We start from the raw sequence: 15,577 nt of genomic DNA, 5'->3' as shown, positions 1-15,577 counted from the left end.
ATGGGTAGATGGGTGGATGGATGGATGGATGGATGGATGGATGGATGGATGGATGGATAGATGGGTGGATGGATGGATGGATGGATGGATGGATGGATGGATGGATAGGTAGATGGATGGGTGGATGAGTAGATGGGTGGATGGATGAATGGGTGGGTAGGTAGATAGATGGGTGGATGGGTGGGTGGATGGGAGGGTGGGTGGGTAGGTGGATGGGTGGATGAGTGGATGGGTGGGTGGATGAGTGGGTGGGTGGATGGATGGATAGATGGATGGATGGGCGGGTGGATGATAGAGATAAAAGAGGAGGCTTGCACAGGTCACTGGTGTCAATGTGCTCTGAACTGAAGCTTACAACTAATTCAAGCTTTATACCTGAGGTCCAAAATCAACAATATCAAAATTATGAATTCCTGCCAGAAATGAGAAACTTGCTATAATGTGGGTTTCCACAAAGCTGCCTAAGCAGAAGGTTAGGGAAAAGCTGGGGAGTCTGAAGCGCTGGAATCCTGGTCTGGCTTTGCCTTCACGAGCCATGTGCCCCCATCGCTGCTCTCATCCATAGGAGCCTGGCTCTCCTTCCTGCAGAGCAGCATCACCAGCCCCACCAGTGGCCAACGCCACCCTCCCCTCACTGCAATAGGGGTCACAAACACCGGCAAGCCATAGGAATTCCAGCCTAATGCCTGAGTTCCCTTCCAGCGCCCTGGAATTCCTCCATCTCTGGGTCCCCTGTGTCTGGGGGCTCCTCCATCTCAGGAGTTCCTCATCTGACTCGGGGCCACAGTGCCCACGCTGCAGCCCTCCCCACTCTCCACTCTCGGGGCCATAGTGCCCACGCTGCAGCCCTCCCCACCCTCTGCTCTTGCTGTCCTTCAGCAGCAGGTCTTCCCCTTGTGGTGCACCAGGTGGTTTCTGTCCTTTGAGAATTTGGTGTCCTGTCCAAGGGGGACAATTCAGACCCTGGCGTCAGAAAAGAACACGTGGCTAACTGGTAGGTGATTTTGTCTCAGAAATATAGCTGTCATTTTTATCAGAAACACAGGGAGTGTCTGAAAATTCTAATCTGATTTGGCTCTGATGGGAAAGAAAAACTAGGAGAGTATTCTCCTCACTTGGGTCCAGGAGAGGGGCCAGGATGGACTTGTAGGAGTGCAGACCCTGCTGGAGAACTGGAGAGACCCAGAGGGCTAACCCCACAGAACAGGTGATTGAGAGAGAAGCCCTAGGTGGAACCTCTCCGTGGGGTCCTGGAGGACCACCTCAGCTGCTTTGTGTTTCAAACAAACTTCTCTGTTTCACAACTCCAAGAGGTAGCTCCGCAAACCTGGGTCTGCTTCAGGGTGTAGTTCCCTGACGAGCTTAGTGGTGTTGATATTCCGCGGTATCTCTTACTCCTGTCTGGTAATGACGGGTGGACCCCAAAGGTCATTCGGAGGCATCCCAGCTTCCACAGCAAGGCGTCGCGGGGTCTCCCTTCTGACTTCCTAACCCAGTGGTGGTGAGGCACTTCACACTCATTCTCCCCTCTCCTTACTGAGCGACCCTGGCACTTTGCAGGGAGCCTTGTGCATGGATGCTTTTTTTTTTTTTTTTTGAGACGGAGTCTCGCTCTGTCGCCCAGGCTGGAGTGCAGTGGCGCAGTCTCGGCTCACTGCAAGCTCCGCCTCCCGGGTTCACGCCATTCTCCCGTCTCAGCCTCTCCAAGTAGCTGGGACTACAGGCGCCCGCCACCACGCCCGGCTAATTTTTTTTGTAGTTTTAGTAGAGACGGGGTTTCACCGTGGTCTCGATCTCCTGACCTTGTGATCTGCCCGCCTCGGCCTCCCAAAGTGCTGGGATTACAAGCGTGAGCCACCGCGCCCGGCCTGCATGGATGCTTTTAACCTGAGTCTCCTGCTTCCCCTGCAGTTAGTGTGGCCTCTGTGATGCAGCTACATCCAGGGGTGGAATGGAGGGCTAACAGGGACTTCTGGAAACTTCTGACTTTCCAGATTTAACTGCCGTGTTTCTTTCTTCTCTTTCTCCTCCTCCTCCTTTTTTTCTTTCCTTTTCCTACTTCTCATTCTTCTTCTTCTTCCTCTTCTGGAGAAAGTGGACGAGGCAGGAGGTGAGGCAACCATTTTGTGGCCATAAGGCATTTGTGAGGACGAGAGGAATAGAAAAATAGGACTCAGAGTGTGAGGCCACCACAGAGGTGCTGCTCTAGCCCCGGCTGCCACTGCCTGGTGAGTGTGCCTGGTGGCCCAGCCACTGCAGTGGGGTCCCTGCTACCTTCACCCACATAAAGTCCCTCAAACAGAAAGGGAAGCATTTCCATTTTGGCAGAACAAACCCCCATATGAAAATAACTTGGCCCTGGGTTTCAGAAAACTCAGTAAGCATTACACTTAGTACTTATCACTGCTCAGAACAGAATGAATCTTGAGAAGTGCTTCCACTTTGCTGGGAGATGAATCTCACTCAAGACCTTTAGAGGGCAAGGCACCAGCAGCATGGGCACCGGCATGAAGATGACTGAGGGGCTAAAACTAAGAGATGAGGTGTTGGGAGAAAGCCACTAGGAATTATCCAGAAAGCCAGCCTCTTTGGAGAAGGTATGATCTGTGATGAAACTTATTTTAACTGGAAAAGGCCAGCAAAATTAGGATGTAACAAGTCCTATTAAGAGAGGGCACGCCTCTTTGCTTGCTCTATGGGTGCAGCCAACTCAATTTATCCAAAATTCCAGCAAACAGAAAGAACTAATAAAGATTATTTTCATCTACAGCTGTAGACCTATGCAATGCTAATTGATGTTTATTAAGACATCTTTGGGGAAACAGAAAAACCCCAAAGGACCTTATTATCCAAAGAGTCAATTACTTCCAAATTGTTTGGATGTTAAGAGTAAGTTAGTGCATTGTCAATTCACATTCAGGCTGGTATTTGTAGAATAAATGAAGATGCTGCATCTTCTGCTCAGTCTGTTAATTATGTTCCCCACAAACTTATCCCTACAGAGAATCTGTGACTAGATAGTAATTTGCTTAGATTCAGTCTGCATATTAAATGATCATCTGCTTTTTCCCCCTTTGTTTTTGCTTTATTTCTCTTTTGTTTTCCTTATTCATATTCAGTTACTTCTTTCAGCATCCTAAAAAGCAAATGGCTACTGTAATTAATTTCTAATAGATCATATGGATGCAGATATCATGTAAGAAGTCAATGTTTTTAGCCCAGTTCTGCAGAATGTCCTCACAAGCTCAACTCCGTCATTATTCAGCAGGCATTCATGTCAAAGGCAAATTCATTTCTGGCAAAATGGGAAAAAGATTATTTCGAATTCATGAAAAGCAAAACGACTTTGCTCAAAATTGGTAACCTGTCATAGATTTGTTACTGTGAGTTTTTCAAAAACAAGATATAACCTAAGTCCTATGGGTATTTGACTAGCACAACCTAAGTCAGCCATCCTTTCTCCCAAACTCCCAGTGCAACAGGGGGCTTGGGATGTCAGAGAATCACAGCATCTTAGTATACCGGACTGAGAACAGGTATGAGCCACTGCTACTGTCATCCTGAAACCCAAAAGGATAATGAATATTTCAACAAATGACCAAAACATGAACACCAATGCCTTTGACAAAAGGCAAATGAATTATTTACACAAATGGGAAGCTGAAACTGACTAGTGGTATTTTCTGATACCAAACATACAGGGGAAAAGAATCCTTGGATACCAATTTGCCTGAGAACAACACAATTCCATAGAATGCCACAAGAGACACTTCAGTGACCGCCCCCACTCTCTCACAGGGTGGCCTGTTCCAGGGGACTCTGACTTCCTACCGTGTTGGGATTTTCTTCTTCCACTGCCCAAGTTGCATCAGAGCCCATGGGGAAGGCAATCCCACTCTGACACAGCAGCAGCAGCCTGATGTGGGATGTGTGCTTTTTATTCTCCTCTTGCCTCTGCCTCACCTCCACAGTCTGACTCCAACTCCATTTAGTTTCTTCAGTAGCTCTGCATATCTTGCAATAATTAAATAAAGTTCAATATTTTTATACACTTCTTTCAGTTGAAAGTTATTCTTGTAATATGCTTAGAGCTGAATAGCGGCTTAGGTGTCACTCATTTCAAACTCTTCCTTTACACAGATGAGAAAACTGAGACCCAAAGAGGAGAAATGACTTATTCAAAGTCATGCAAGTAGAGGGTATGAAGCCAAGACTAGAATCCACATCTCCAAAAGCCCATAGTAGTATTTTTTCTTTATACCACTTTATCTCAATTGTACGTTAGGATGCAAGGGAGGCATATGATTTAGCTCACTGTTTCAATGACTTTAAAGAAACTTCTGAACCAAAGGTTAATATCAGTGGGACTCTGTTACAACACAGGTTTTTAAATCTACTATATTTTTAAATCTGCACGATTTAAAATTCACTATAAAAGTGAAAAATAATGTTCCATTCCTCAAAATAATTTAAAGTAGAGGCCGGGTGCAGTGGCTCACGCCTGTAATCCCAACACTTTGGGAGGCCGAGGTGGGTGGATCACCTGAGGTCAGGAGTTCGAGACCAGCCTGGGGAACCATGGTGAACCATGGTGAAATCCCATCTCTCCTAAAAATACAAAAATTAGCCAGGCGTGGTGGCACATGCCTGTAATCCCAGCTACTTGGGAGGCTGAGGCAGGATAATTGCTTAATTATGGAGGTTGCAGTGAGCCGAGATCTCACCATTGCATTCTAGCCTGGGCAACAGAGTGAGACTCTGTCAAAAAAAAAAAAAAAAAGTAGAATTACCATATAATCCAGCAAGCACACTTCTGGGTATACATACAAAAGAATTAAAAGTGGGATGTCAAAGAGATATTTGCACATCTGTGTTCATAGCGGCACTAGTCACAACAGCCAAGGGGTTGAAGCCACTCAAGTGTCCATCGTCGGATGGACAGATAAGAAGACTTGGTCTCTATGCACCATAGAATATTATTCGGTCTTAAAAAGGAAGGAAATTCTGGCACCTGCTACAATGCAGATTAACCTTGAGGACATTACGCTGAGTGAAGTGAGCCAGACACAGAAGGACAACTACTGAATGATTCCATTTATATGAGGTCCCTAGAATAGTCAAATTCATAGAGACAGAAAGTAGAACGGTAAGTGCCAATGGCCGGGGAGTAAGAGAGAGTCAAGACGTGTTTAATGGGTGCAGAGCTCTAGTTTTGCAAGATGAAAAAATTCAAGTGATCCATTGCACAACAATGTGAATATACTTTACATACTGAACTGTACACGTGGTAAATTTTGGTTATGTGTTTTTTTCACAATTAAATTTTAAAATTTTTTAATGAATACTGTTTCTTAAATATAACCTTCAGTTATAATCCAAGCTCAAGATAATACGACCCCGATGCATGCGTGCCTGCTCAGGTAAGCATTACAATGTGAGATGCAATTTTTCATCAGAGTCGGCTGTAGAGACATCCAACAAGAAAACACAAGGAATGTCGCTTTTTCTTTTCAAATATCACCAAAAGAAATATTTTTGTTTCACTTTCCCAGGTTCCAAATCTGCTAAGAAGAAAGCAACTCTAAGACCTTTCTCTCTGCTACATAATATAACTGAGACTACTAATTAAAGTTTCACCGAGAAGGCTTTTGGACAGATGGTTTCACTATTTTAATTAAGTATATGTATTAGACTGTTGGAATTAATATATTTGACACGACAGATGTTTTCTGTGCTCATTTAGAACTTTTAGTCATTTACTATCTATGTCGGAATTAGGGCCCCTTGTGAATTTTATTCTGTTCAATTTTGCAGTTTATTTGTATTTTGTCATGTTACAGTTATTACTGAGTAATCTCAAGTATCATATGTACAAAGGAAACTTTAAAGAAATAGAAAGTGCTTTTCTGTGGGCATGAGAACTGATTTTAGTTAGGATGAGCCATTTAGCAACCACAAATTCAACTGTGGCATCTTGTGACTCCAGCCACATTCCAGGAGGGGTTTCTTGGTGCGTTCTTACTGTGTGTCCATCTGCGCCGCCGTTTCCAGCCTCAATGCCACTACCAGATTTAAAAGCCTTCTGTGCTCACACCATCCTGAACCTCCGCCTGTCCCTGCCTCTCATTGCCCTGTTCCCTCCACCATCCTGCTACCAAACCTCTCTTGCTAAAGTCCTGGTCTCTGCACGGCACCCTTATTTAGGAGCCTGGGAAGTCTCCATGTCCCCTGACTACATGCCTGAGCTCCTCCTTGTGGTTCCCAAGAGCATGGGTGTTGAGCCCTCCCCAAGCTGCTCAGCCGCCCCCACCATCAGTGTCTTGGCTGCCATCTCATCACGTTCCTCCTCATTTCCATGTGGGAGGGGCTCAGCCCCAGTCACCCCTTGCACCCCCTCTTGGATCCTCTCCCACCTCCTCACCCCTCCTCATGCTTCCTGAGCAACAACACTCAGGGCGCACTCCTGAGCGTCCGCCCAAGAGAAAGACCAGCTCGTGTCCGCACAAAGACTCGTAACAAGGGTCTATGCCATCAATACTCATACTGAAAACAATTCACGCATATTCAAACTGAAACAATATTCAAACTGGAAATAATTCAAGCCTCCGGCTGATGAATGGATACGTAAAATGTGGTTCCTCCATACAGTGGGTTACTCTTTAGCAATAAAAAAGAATAAACTGCTGATGCCTGCAAGGACACGGATGAACCTCAAACATGATGCTGAGTGAAGACGCCAGTCTCAAAAGATCCCGGACTGCCTGATTCCCATCTACGTGAATGTCCAGAAAAGGCAAATGTGTAGGAATGGAAAACCGGTTCGTGGTTGCCCGGGCTGGGGCGAGAATGGAGATTGAGTACAGATGGGCATTAGGGGTCTTTCTGAGGGATGGAAATGTTGGAAACTGAATTGTAGTAGCAGTTGCATAATTATGTTTTTTTTTTTTTTTTACAAACCATTGACTTATACACTTAAAATAGGTGAACCTTACAGCATGTAAAATTATTATCACTATTATTAATGCAAAAAATTTTTAAACTTTAAAATATGTTTTAAAACCTGGTAGCATCCTCCCCGTCTCTACCACATCCCTGCTGTGAACTTCAGAAACACTTAGGGATCAGGCCGCCTGGTGGTGGGCCGTGGAGTCCTTCCTAGTTTGTGCTGGTCTTGTGGTTTAGGGAGTTTAACTTTCTTTCCTGAGAAAACCGTGTGAGAACCTTGAGTCGTTAACTTCCCTTTACTTTCTTCCCAGTGTGGACCCTGGTCAGGGGCTCCAAGCCATCCAGAGTCTGGCCCCACCGTTCCCGTCAGCAGGAGCTCAGCTGCGGTCAGGTGAGGCGCCCAGCCACCGCCCAGCCACCGCCCAGGCTGCCGCCCAGCCACCGCCCAGGCTGCCGCCTCTGTTTCTTTTGTTCTTCCCTGCCTGGGAGCCGGTATCCCACCTTCCTTTCTTTCTACAGGAAGCCAAGCCATTCCCCAGCCCATATTAAATCCCACATTCTCCCTTTTTTAACATCACCCAGCATCCACCTTCCCCCATCTTCTAGGAGCACTCACCCCACCCGGGGAGCAGGTCCCCCCGTCCAACCATGAGGAGCCTTGCACCCAGTTACGTCTGCATTTCTTGATGTTCCTGGGGCACCTGGGAGGAGCCCGGAAGAGAATCTCTGTAAATAAAGTCGATGGCTCATGCTCATCAACAGCCTGCAGACCCAGCCCCGGGGCGGCCACATGCTTAGGCTCAGACCGTAGAGGTCTAAACTCCACCCTCACCTCCCGTCTGAATTCCCCTGGATCGCACCCTCCAGGTGGGATCCCGTGGTCTGCTGTTGACACCCCCACGGGCATGGAAATTCTACTTTTTGGAGCAGTCCATTCCAATTTGGGAAAGCTCTTGCTGATGGAAACTTCTTCCCTGTCTGGAGCCCACTGTGACCACCCCCCCACACACTGACCCGCCCCTTCTACCTGTTGCCACAGGGAAGCCCTTAAGGCCACACAAAATGTCTGCAGCCCTTCTTCCCACTGACAGCCCTTCCTGCCTCCTCGGTTTTCTTTCGTTCCATACAAAATTCTAGAACTCCTCAGCACCGGGCCACTCTCCACTGGGCAAGCACCACCATCTCCGTCTGTTGCACTGGGATGTAAACAGCGAGCCCAGCCACCCACCGCAGCCTGGCCAGCCTGAGCAAGCAGCACCACTGTGGCCATCAGGTGCCCGTGCTGCCCTCACTGCGGCCTTGGAGGTGCCCGTGCTGCCCTCACCAAGGCCGTGCCGGTGCCTGTGCTGCCCTCACCACGGCCTCGCAGGTGCCCCTGCTGCCCTCACCGCGGCCATGCCAGTGCCCATGCTGCCCTCACCGCGGCCGTGCCGGTGCCCATGCTGCCCTCACCGCGGCCGTGCCGGTGCCCATGCTGCCCTCACTGCGGCCGAGTGAAGAGTAAAGGGGCGCCACACTGAGCTGTCTGTCTCCATCCCTGAAGACGCTCACTTCTTTTTCACCCTGGCTGCTTAGCTATACTCTCCCGCCTTGTGCTAGCAGACTTAGAATTTGGGGAACTAAATTCAGAAAGATCTGTGCATCCCTCTCTGGCACTGGCAGGACCACCATGGCAGGCAGATCTTGAGTTGTCACCTTTTCCCTGGGTGGTGGCATCCTGCCCCTGTCCTGCAGCAGGCCCAGACGTCCTCCCAGCTCCACCTTCCACAGCATTTAGATGTGCACTTTCCATGATTTATCCAAGTCATGGCTGTCGTCAGTTATAAGTCAGTTTAGGAACAAACAGCAGAAACTTGGTCTGACTTGACTTAAACAAATAGGTCTTTATTTGTCTCATAAAAACGAGCCTGGACATAGGTGCGGCCTGCCAGGGAGGTGACCAGGGCCCTGCCCTCCCCACGGTCCGCAGTCCCATCCTCAGCACGGCTGTCTCTGGGCACAGACCGCTGTGGGCACATCCTTCTGCCAAGGACAGAGAAGATGTCCAGGAGCAGGGCAGGGCTTTCCCAGGAGCCTCTGCCTTCCCATTAGAGGAATGGGCACCTGCCTGTGTCGTTCTGCCTGAGTGTCACTGCCTGGAGCTGAAAGGAAGCTTAGAAAATTGAGTGTTTGGTAGGGCATGTTGTTTCCTGAGAAAAATCAGAATTCTACACTTAAGGAAGAGTGTGGCAAGGACATGTGTGCTCCGCCAGCAGCCTCAGTCACAAGAAAAACTCAGAGAGAGGAGAGCCCTGGGGCTCCCGGTGGGGGCTTGCTCCAGACCTGTGTGGGAGTCAGCTTGGCTGTCTGAACATAATCCCACGATGTGGCTATGGATGGGGCGGCTTACACACGGAAGTTCATTTCTCACAGCTCTGGAGGCTGGAAGACCAACAGCAAGGTGTGGGCAGGGCTGGCTCCCTCCAATGCCTCCCTCCCTGTCTCTTCCCTGGGTCCTCACAGGGTTGGCCCTCTGGGTGTGTCTGTGTCCTCATCTCCTCTTCTTATAAGGACACCAGTCAGACGGGATCAGGGCCCACCCTAATACTCCATTTTACTTTAATTAACTCTTGAAATGCCCTATCTCCAAATACAGTTACATTCTGAGGTCCTAGGGGTCAGGACTTCACCATGTGAATTGAGGAGTGAACTTAACTCAGCCGCATAGACTGACAATGACCTATCATCCCTCCTTGAGGCTGCCAGCCTTACCCAGATGCGTCCACACAGGCATTCTTGTCCAGACGCGTCCACACGAGCATTCTGCAGCCTGCGTTTACACACTCCCCCATAAATATACGTATTGGTCTGAACTTGTTTTTTAAGAGAACTTAGGAAAATCCAGACACAGTATGTCCGCAACCTTACCTGATCCAATAATTCTAAACAATCCTTTCTAGAATCATACAGTACATGGAGCCATTAATTAGATGGTTACTTCTATACTTATTATCCCAATCTGTCATAACTAAAACCAAGTTTAACCTACACACCGTGAAGTGGAAAACTATTAAGTACCCAGAAAACTGACTTAATTCTCTACTAAATATAGGTACAGAGGTTCCTATGGCTACACCCTTCTCAGATACAAATGGCCCCAGCTTTTAGGATAAAAAGCATTCCTGTAAATCATGTAAGACAGATGGCTGTGAGCCTGCACTTCTGAATTCGGGTTCCAGAGAATGACGGGCATTATTAGTGGGCAAAAACTGAAGGAATTTTTTTAATAGCCGCCAAAGGCTTAGAGGAAGCTGGGGCTGGAGGCTTCGGTGGGAAGGGTTCTCCCTCTCTGCCTGCGTCTCCCACGGAGCGCCTCTCCCGTTTACTGCTTGGGGCTCTCCAGGGCTTCCTGGATACCTGGTGGGCATAGAAGGCCTTGAGGGCTGGACCAAGCCTCTCTCCTTCCACTTAGCGTGGGGGCTGAGACATCCATCCTCACTGGGGTCTTGCCCTCGGAGAGATGCCACTCTAAACTTCTTGGAGGGAACGTGCTGAACACCCAGGCCTGGACAACTGAGGAGAAAGAAGAGGAAAAACAGATTAAAAACTTCCCTGCATCAGACTGAGAAAAGAAAAGGAAAAAAAAAAAAAAAAAAAGAGGTGAAGCTTCATCTCAACCAGCTTGCATACTTGAATAATGTGCAGAAATGATAATCTTGAGTTTCAGGTAAAGCTCATGTCTGTGCCACTGGCCCGGGTGCCCTACAGACCCCATTCCTGGACTGCACACCTCATTTACCTGGGACTGAGCAAAACCCAGGGGAGGACCCAGGTGTCAAGGCTGCAGCTGCTCCGTGCAGGTGACCTGCATCCTACCCAGCACTGAACACACAGACCCCACTCCGTCTTCACGGAACTCGTGGCCAGGTCCCACTCCGTCTTCACGGAACTCGTGGCCAGGTCCCACTCCGTCTTCACGGAACTCGTGGCCAGGTCCCACTCCGACTTCACGGAACTCGTGGCCAGGTCCCACTCCGTCTTCACGGAACTCGTGGCCAGGTCCCACTCCGACTTCACGGAACTCGTGGCCAGGTCCCACTCCGTCTTCACGGAACTCGTGGCCAGGTCCCACTCCATCTTCACGGAACTCCTGGCCAGGTCCCACTCCGTCTTCATGGAACTCGTGACCAGGGCAGAAGGACACATTAAATATGAGTGTTTCTTTCCCTTTGGGGATGACAGTTACAGATCCCACTCCATCTTCACAGAACTTGCAGCCATGGCAGAGGGACACATTAAATATGAGTGTTTGCTATCCTTTGGGTATGACAGTTGCATGCTCTTGATAAGGGATTTAGAACACAAGGGATTTGAGAGCAGGGTGAATTTCGTCCAAGATCTAGCAAACATGGTGATCAAAAATGTTTCTTTAAGCTCTTCCTGAATGAACTCAATATTGTGAATATCCAAAGGGCTGAGTTTTCTGAGATGAGGCTAGACAAGTCCTGTAGGAGACAGAGTGGACAAGTGTGTCATAGTCCCTCCAACCATTGCGCTCCCAGTTTCACTGAGATGAGACAAGTGTCCTACAGAATAGACCAGCACAGAGTGATCAATACTTTGAGTGATCCCAGGTCACCCTGTGGAGGGATGGGCTATGAGAGGAGTAACAGCATCAGCCCAGCTCTGGATGAGGTGGGGGATCTTAAAAGACACACTTAGCTCACGGAACCAACTACATTCTCCTCTGAAAAGGAAAAGAAAAATGTAAACAGGAAGTCAGAATTTCTTCTTGAGAAGCTAGTCCCTTTAGGGAGCAGAAATGGGCTAAAATAGACAAAGAAACTAAAATTAAGTCACTTAAGAATTTCATGAAAAATATAAGGGTCATCATCATCAATCACAATTTTGATAAAATTTCTTAAATATCTTGTGGAAGCTCCTTCCCATGTTACAAGAGCCCTGAAGGGAAGACGGACGTGCAGTTGGCTGATGAGGAAGCTTTGGGAATCCTGACACTGTCAAGGCTGCCACACTCAGCAAAAACAGACTTAGAAGCTAGACCAGGTCTTGGACCCAAAGGTCTTTCTGGAGAAACTGCTAGACATGCATTAGGCAAAGAAAGAGCAAAGGGGCATATTCAGCTTCAACCGCTCTTCAAAAAGAGAGGAAAAGAAAGGATTTTACACTGTGGAGAATATTTCATAAGACTGTGTGAAAAGAACAAACAGAAAGGCCCTACCTGTGCTTGGTTTTTACAGCTACCTTCCCCATTGCTTAGAAATAGGCAGACAGGCCGAGCGCAGTGGCTCTTGCCTGTAATCCCAGCACTTTGGGAGGCTGAGGCGAGCAAGCAGATCACGAGGTCAAGAGATTGAGACCATCCTGGCCAACATGGTGAAACCCCATCTCAACTAAAAATACAAAAATTAGCCAGGTGTGGTGGTGCACGCCTGTAATCCCAGCTACTCGGGAGGCTGAGGCAGGAGAATAGCTTGAACCTCAGGAGGTGGAGGCTGCAGTGAGCCGAGATCATACCACTGTACTCCAGCCTAGGCAACAAGAGCAAAACTCCGTCTGAAAAAAAAAAAAAAAAAAAGGCAGACAGCCCAGCCCTGTACCTTCAGAGAGGAACACATTCATCCCCCCACCACCACCAAGTGCTGGTGAAAATGGAGGGCCCTGGGATGAAAAGTCCATGGCTGAAATCCCCCGCAGTGTGCTGCCTTCTGGGTGCTCAGAGCTCTCCAAGCCTTATCTCCTCCAACCGTCACAGCACACTCAGAGCAGTGCCACTTTACAGACGGCATCCAAGAGCTTTAGAAAAGTTAACTCACCCCTTGCCAAAAGGCTCTTCATTGTGGAGCCTGGCTTTGCACCGGGACAGTCTGACTGCAGAGCTGCTCCTCTAAACCCTAGAGGAGGAACATTAAGCAGAGAGGACTTGGGTGTGCAGCCACCATTCCAGGGGTGCAGAGAGAATGTGGAATACTCATCTCTAATCACGAGAAGCTTAACTACCTGGCTGGCCAGGCACACACGAAACAGTTAAGCCCTAATGTAAGGTGGCAGGTAACAAAATGTGAACATGAACGATAAAATGGGTCCGACCAGACACCTCAAGCCCAGGATCAACTTCTGCTATGATGCCAGTCCTCAGCAAGAGCTCTGTGATGGGCTGCCTTCTGGCTCCCAACCTTCCCCACCTGCATCCATGCCTTCTGCCATGGAACTCTGCATCCCTCCTTTCTAAAATGGTTGAGCCAATTTCCTTTACTCTTGGGTCTGAAATCAGTAATAGGATGTGTTTTGGCTCATACAGCAGTTCACAGAAACATGGCCTGTGGATCCCTGAGGGTCCCCAACCATTCTCTGGGGATCCATGATGTAAAAATTATTTTTGCAATAACACCTAGATGTTATGTACCTTTTTCACTGTGTTGGTATTCTGAAATGTGTCAACATTTGGAAGATCTGCATGACTCAGTGAATTAATATGAATTCACTCAGGGAATTAACGTGACCTTTATTATTTTAAGGTATGTTTCTTCTATATCCAGTTTATTGAAGGTTTTTTTTAATCATAAAGGTATGCTGAATTTTATCAAATGCTTTTTCAGCAGCTACTAAAATTATTTTGTCAAATGCTTTTTCTGCAATGTGAACAGAACATTAACAGAATCAAGAACATTAATAGAACTGAGAACAGAAATCACGTGATCATTTCAATACTTATTGATTTGCATATGTAGAATCAACCTTGCACCCTGGGGTGAAACGCACTTGATCATGGTGAATGATCTTTTTGATGTGCTGTTGAATTCAGTTGGCTAGTATTTTGTTGAGGATTTATGCATCTATGTTCATAAGTGATCTTGGCCTGTAGTTTTCTTTTTTGTTGTTGTATCCTTGTCTGGTTTGGGTATCATGGTAATGCTAGCCTTGTAGAATGAGTTTGAAAGATGAAAAGGTTCTGTGCAAGGCCAGGCATGGTGGCTCATGCCTGTAATCCAAGAGCTTTAGGAGGCCAAGGTAGGAGGATCACTTGAGGCCATGAGTTCAAGACCAGCCAGGGCAACATAGTGAGACTGTCTCTCCAAAAAAAAAAAAGTTTCTACACAGTAAACAAAACAATCAACAAAGTGAAGATACAACTACAGAATAGGAGAAAATATTTGCAAATTCTTTATCTGACAAGGGATTAATAAGCAAAATATATAAGGAGCTCAAATAGCAAAAAAAAAAAAAAAAAAAAATCTGATTTTAAAATGGCCAAAAGATCTGAACAGACATTTCTTGACAGAAGACATACACATGGTCAACAGGTATATGAAAAAAATGTTCAACATCACTAATCATCAGAGAAACGTAAGTCAAAACCAGAGTGAAGTATCATTTCACCTCAGTCAGAATATTTTTTTCTCAAAAAGACAGACAATAATGATACTGGTGAGAATGTGGAGAAAGGGGAAACCCTTGTTCACGATTGGCAGGAATGTGAATTATCACAGCCACGGCAGAGAACACTATGGAGGTTCCTCAAAAAACTAAATGTAGAACCGCCATATGATCCAGCAATCCCTCTGTTGGGTATATATCTAAATCTGCACTCCCATGCTTATTGCAGCACTATTCACAAGAGTCAAAATACGGGATCAACATAAGTGTCCATCTGTGGATGAATGGATAAAGTAAATGAGGTATAAATACACAATGGAATATTATTCAGCCATAAAAAAGAATGAAATCCTGTCATTTGCAGCAACATGATGTTGAGTGAAATAAGCCAAGCACAGAAAGACAAATATCACATGTTCCCACTCATACGCGGGGGCTAAAAAAGAGAACCTCATGAAGATAGAGACTGGGTTGGTGGTTACCAGAGGCTGGGAAGGGTAGGGGAGGTGGGTGGGGAGAAACAAAGGCTGATTAAGGGTATAAACCTACACGTAGAAGAAATCAGACGTGGTGTTTGATAGATCAGTAGGGTGATTATAGTTAACATTAATCGGTTGTTTTGAAATAGCTAGAAGAGAATAATGCAACTGTTTTTAGCAAAAAGAAAAGATAAATATTTAAGGTAATGGATCTCCCCATTACCCCAATTTGATTATGTGAGTGTATCAAATTATCACATGTACCCTGAAAATATGTACATCTAATAGGTGTCAATAAAAAGTAAATAATTTTTTAAAAGGGCAATAGATGTCTGAGTTGTTTCCACCACATGGCTATTGTATACTGTTTTTATTAATGTGGGTATAAAAATCACTATTTGAGATCCTACTTTTATTTCCTTTGGGTATATAACCAGAAGTGGCACTGCTAGATCCTATGACAGTTCTATCTTTAATTTTTTGAGGATCAACCATACTGGTTTATGTAGTGGCCACACCATTTTACATTCTCACCAACTTTACATTAAGTTTTCAATTTCTCTACACCCTTGTCGACACTTTGTTTTTTTTATTGTAGCCATCCTAATGGATGTCAGGTGATATTTCATTGTGGTTTTGATTTTCATTTATCTAATGTTAGTGATATTGAGCATCTTTTCATGTGGTTATTTGGCCATTTGTATATCCTCTTTGAAGAAATGTCTATTCAAGGGCTTTGCCCACTTTTAAATTGAGTTACTTATTTTGTTGTTGTA

Source organism: Symphalangus syndactylus, chromosome 6 (genome assembly GCF_028878055.3).
Source record: "Symphalangus syndactylus isolate Jambi chromosome 6, NHGRI_mSymSyn1-v2.1_pri, whole genome shotgun sequence".
Taxonomy (NCBI): domain Eukaryota; kingdom Metazoa; phylum Chordata; class Mammalia; order Primates; family Hylobatidae; genus Symphalangus; species Symphalangus syndactylus.
Note: the sequence above shows the minus strand (reverse complement) of the source record.